The sequence below is a fragment of the Sturnira hondurensis genome, unplaced genomic scaffold (assembly GCF_014824575.4).
Source record: "Sturnira hondurensis isolate 20B ecotype Veracruz unplaced genomic scaffold, ASM1482457v3 Scaffold0000167, whole genome shotgun sequence".
NCBI lineage: Eukaryota > Metazoa > Chordata > Mammalia > Chiroptera > Phyllostomidae > Sturnira > Sturnira hondurensis.
Window position 1 is genome coordinate 6,357,308 of NW_028072798.1, and position 5,733 is coordinate 6,363,040.

Sequence of the window (5,733 nt, forward strand, 5' to 3'; positions counted from 1 at the left end):
AATACAAGATTGTCATTTCTCCTTTGATGGCACTTTCTTTGAATTATGTTTCATAATCCTCTAGCCTATTATGATTTGATTTAGTCTGGAGTAAGAAACCCATTGACAGAGGAAGACAATTGATGGTATTTCCCCGAAATTTTAAGACATAGTGCCCAAAGTGGAATCATTTTGCTGTGACAGAAAATCAAAATGCCACCAATTTTAAATGTAAAAAAAAATCCTTCTCATCAATGCAAATTAAAACCACAATGAGATATCAGCTCACACCGTCAAAATGGCTGTCATCAATAAATCAGCAAAACGACAAGGGCTGGGGAGGACGTGGAAAAGGGACCCCTGTGCACTGTTGGTGGGAATGCAGACTGGTGCAGCCACTGTGGAAAGCAGTGTGGAGTTTCCTCAAAAAATTAAAAATAGGACTATCTGATGATTCAGCAATTCCACTTCTGAGTATTTACGTGAAGAAATCTCAAACTAATCTGAATAGATACATGCATCCCTATGTGAATTGAAGCATTATTTACAACAATCAAAACATGGAAGCAGTTTAGGGGCCCGTCGACAGGTGACTGGGTGAAGAGGATGTGGTATGCACAAGTAGTGAAACATGACTCAGCCACTAAAAAGGAGAAACCTTGCCATCCGCAACAGCACGGGTGGGTGCCCAGGGTACTACACTAAGTGAAAGAAGTCAGTCAGAGAAACACAGATACCATAGATTTCACTTAAATGTGGAATCTAACAGACAAATAAATGAACAACCAAAACAGAAACGGAGTCATAGGTACAGAGAACAAACTGAGGGTTGTCAGATGGTTGTCAGAGGGGGTGGGGGTTGGGGAACTGGGTGAAAAGTTGAAAGGATTAAGGAGACCTGATTGGTTGTTACAAAACAGCCGTGGGGATGAAAAGCACAGCATAGGGAATATAGTCAGTCACACCGCACTAACTGGGGATGGTGCGGGCAGGGACTGGATTATCAGGGGCGTAACTGCACAAGGCACACACACGTCCACCCACAACGCTGCGCACCGAGACCAATGTGGCACCTACTGTCAGCTGTCACTGAAACAATTTCTTACAGACAAAAAAGCCCTCTTCTCATCGATCTTAATTATTCTCATCTTCTTTTTTCATGAGCACTTAATGTACAACTATTAAAGTTTAAAAGCATGTTATATTGATTTTATTACTTGTTTATCCATCACATACAAAATTGGTTACAATATGTAGAAAACAGTGGTAGAAGTAACTGAAATTTATTACTGTCTTAGATTTGCAAAAGGAGTAGATTTTTAGATTCTGACAAAAATTCTCAAATATGCAACTTAGTATTTGTAAAATACTTTGGAATTTTGGAATTCCATGAATTATATATATACATGTATATATATTTTTTCAAACTATATTTAAACATATTCAAAGTACAACAGAAGTCCCATGAATCAATTCTCAGTGGGAAAATTCTGCAGTTGTGTTTTAAAATGACTAAAATAAATAAATAAAAACAATTAATTATAAATTATAATTATAAGGTACTTCTGTTTTACTCTTTGAAACGTCAAAAAACTGTAAAGGGAGTAGAATTTTGGATAACTCATGGAACTCTATAAAGGTTTTGGAAGTGACTTCTCCACCTGGGGACATGGGACTGCCCGTGTACGACCCTGCCCTTGGCCCAGGCCCAGAGCGCTGCACAGGTCGGTGGGTGGGCAGTCTCCAGCGGGGGATTCCCTTCCGCTGGTCCTGGTCTGCTCCCTCCCCTGGCCTTTCTCCACTCTGTGCCCGTCCTGTCGGACCTGTCTCAAGTCTCTCCTCGCCACAGGAACTTCTTCCTGGTCCTTAGACACCTGCTCTGTGTTAGAGCTTGGGTTCTGGGGCCAGTCTGCTTGGGTTTAAACGCCAGCTTCTCCACTTAACCTCAGCTGGACACTGGGCAAGCCTAGTCTCTCCTGGTGTTCTCGTCTCTAAGACGAGTGCAATAATACCACTCGTGCTGGATTCGGCTGTGGGCCCTAACCTTCACTCTGCTGTAATGGTATTGCACACCCATACACCTGACGTGGCCGCCTGGTGAGCAGAGTGCACACCCTGGAGCTTGACTTTGGGCTTGGCTTTTGGCCTTGTTGTATGTGAGGCAAGCCAAGGACTGCAGCTTGTGAGGTTGGCATGCCCTCTGGCACTTCTGCCATCGCCCCTGGGAGCACAAACCTTTGAGGTCCCTGAAGAATTCCTGACACTGGGGAATGCATGAACTTGACCTGGGATGGGCACCCATGCCCAGCTGAGCCCGGTTAGATCAGCCGTGGGCTAGAAGACCTACAGATGTGTGAGCAAGAAGTAAATGCTTGTTTTTGTAAGCTACTATATTTTGAGATGACCTGTTCTGGGTCATTTTTGTGACCTTAGCTGACTAATACAGTACCTGATGGATAGAGCGATTGTGAGGATAAGATCAGTTACTGTATGTAAAGGGCTTCAGGGTTCATCACTCAGTAACTACTCAGAGAGTACTAGGTTTGGGTTTTCTCCAACCTTCTGTCATGCCTGACTTCTGAACGTCCTTCTCAGTGGCCAGAACCCCGGGGCGGTGCTTCCTCAGACAGAGCCCCACACTCAGAGGCTGAGACCCAACAGGCAGGACTCTCTATGACACAACCGTGTCATAGTTCCTGACAACAAAAATAAGAACACTGCTCACGTCAGAGACCCTCGCGGAGAATTTAGGAACAATCTGCTATCTCTTCCCTCCCCAGTGTTCAGCTGATCTGTCCCGGTGACCCCTTCCTGTGGGCGGCGGTCCCTTTTATAATGAACTGTGCTGTGACTCTCAGATCTCTCACCCCAGTGTGGGGTAACCAACGATCGCTGTTACAAGCTGCTAAATTTTGAGTAACTTGTTACCTAGCAATAGATAATCCATACAGTCGACCCCTGCCTCCCTCTGTTTCCCCACATAGTCCTTCAAATGTCCATTGAGCTTCTCAAATGCAATGCGTACAGAGCTGAACGGCCCTCCTCCTGCGCCCAGCTTCTCCTGCCTCAGTGAAGGCCCTCCGTTCTCCTCGGTTTCCCCCTTTCTCTGACACTGCCCGGAAGGGGGCCGCTGGCCTTCCCCTCAAAATTGGCTCACAACCACTCCCCTCTTACCAGGTTGCCTATACCTTCTGCTGCCCCTGGCATCTCTGCTGACTCAGCTGGTGCGACCTTTTAAAACACAAATGGAATCAGATTACAATCCTGTGAGGCTCCACTACGATCCTGTCAACAGTTCCATCTAACTCAGCCAAAAAGAAAAGCCAGCATCCTCCTAAGGGCCCAGGTGGCCCTGTCTGCTCTGGCACCGTCACCGGCTGACCTCGTCCCTCCAACCCCATACCCCCATCTCTGGCCCCCCCCCCCAGCTGATTTGCTGTTGCACTCACATGCCAGGCGTCTCCAGCAGCCTCTGGCCCTTGGCCCAGGTGTTTTCTCTGCCAAGAACGCTCTGCATCCCGATATCCACTGGGCTCTGTCATCTTCTTCACGTGTTTGCTCAAAGCTCCCTTTTGCAACGAGGCCTGCATTATCTGTTCCGTTCACCATGGCAATGGAGCCCTTCCTGGCTATGAACCACTGATTCCTTTCACCCAGCTCTACTTCGTCCCCCACAAGCAGATACCGCTTTCCAAAACGCTAGATCGCTTGCTGCGTCTCTGCCTATTTTCCCTCTCCCCTTGCTGGGACACGGTGCCCCGAGAGCAGAATGCCTGTCCATTGGCTCCCCCATGCCCATGTAGACAGGTCCTCAAAACTTTCCTAAGTGACCCGTGGCAGAACTAGTGCCATCGCCTGGCGGCAGAGACGTCAAGGCCAAGAACTCCAAAGAGATAATAATTTTCACGGCTCTTACACTTCAGACCAAATGGCCAATACCGATTTATACACCTCCACTCATGTGCTTGTTTGCGGAACGTGGCCCCTTGCGGGTCCCCTCAGAGCGGCTGACTGGGTGCTCGGGCCAGCTCCGCCGCTGCGGGCTGGGTGCCTCTGGGAAGCCGCGTGACCTGCGGGTCTGGCTGTGAAACAGGCGACGCACCCCAGGTGGAGTTCTCGGCCCCTCCTCTCTCTCTCTGTCTGTCTTCACATTCACTCTTTTGGCGACTTTATCGGGTCTCATGGCTGTAAATAGAATCTATCAATATGATTGATGGTTTTAAAACATGTTCATGAATGCTTCGGGGTATCTTTCCCCCAAAAGTGAAGATTGACTTTCTTTTTCTCCCAGTGTGGGCTGCACTTCCTGACTTGCTTCTGGGGACAGACCGCGGCACAAGTGACGGGGTGTCATTTCCTACTGAACGGGATTTTTTTTCCAGAGTTAAATGAGTTACCACAGGGGAAAGGCGGAACGGTGCTCGGCACAAAGTGAGCGCACATTGCCCTGTCCACACCAGTCCGCAGGGGGGATCTTTGGGGCGGCCCCTGAGATTCCCCTTTTTAAATGCACTGCTCTGCTCTGGATAAGTCTTGATGAGGAAAATTGTCCGGGGGCAGGATGGGGGCCGGCGATGAACAGGCGTCTGCCACTTCAGTTGGCCTGAATTCTCTCAATCCCGCGGTTTGGGGGTGCCGCCGTGTAAAGCGGAGCAGGGTGGGCTCGGCAACGGGTGAATAAGAACATGTGATGAAATCTACACGGAACCCCCGTTTCCAGCCTAAAACAATTAAAGCCACTTACTAAAATTCACAGAAAACATGAGAAATGTGCTTACCGAACTGTCACTGAAAAAGAGTGTTGATGCTGTATCTATTTTAGTCTAAGTATGAATTTTGGAAAAGAACTGGGACCTTCCACAGAGCAGAGTGCATGTTGTTCCAAATGTGTTGGTAAGTGTGGCGAGTAAAGGCCCTAAGCTGGGAAGTGCCTTAAATGTGTGAATGCATGAATGATGACCACACACTAAATCCACACTCGGGGGTAGCCAGGTCCCCGCACCCAGGAGGTGCTTGCGCCCAGTTCTGTGTTCTGCTCAGTGAACGAAGCACCCCATATCTTCGTTTTGCTCTGGGTTCCGCACAGTATCCAGCCAGCCCCAGGGTCGGCGTCCGCTGTGTGAACCGGTACTGCCCCAAGGGTAAGAGGACATTTCAAAACCACGCGGCCATGTTGCGAAATACGCCAAACCTCTTTGTGTCTCACACCGTTTATAGTAAAATGCAACCAAAAACATTTCTCTTTGGCTGAGGAAGCAGAGGGTGTGTCCTTGGCCATTAGAGGTTATCATTGATTTTTATCGCCGAGGCTAATCACACGGGTTGGCTCACAGTTCCACAATGCTTTAAAAATCAGATATACTGAAACATCTTTAAATAATTTCTTTTTTTAATTTTTTAATTTAAATAATTTCTTATTATACAAATCTGAGTAGGGTACCAAGTACTGATGCATCCTGAAAACATAGAGAAGATGCTGCTCCAAACTAAATTAGATCGATTGGATACCTTCCCCAAACACACGGACATTTCACTCTTTGAATGAAAAGAAAATAAAAAAGAAGGAAAACAAGCGATCCAATGAATTAGCCATCATGCCTTCGCTTTGTCTGTCAGGGCTGTGGATTTCACACTTTCCTACGACATTACAAACTCCTGGAGAGCGAGGGCCCCCTCCCTGGCTTACACCCCAAGTGCAGCAGAATGCCTCGGACCAAGCAGATCCCCAACCTGCACCAGCAGCGATTAGCTAAT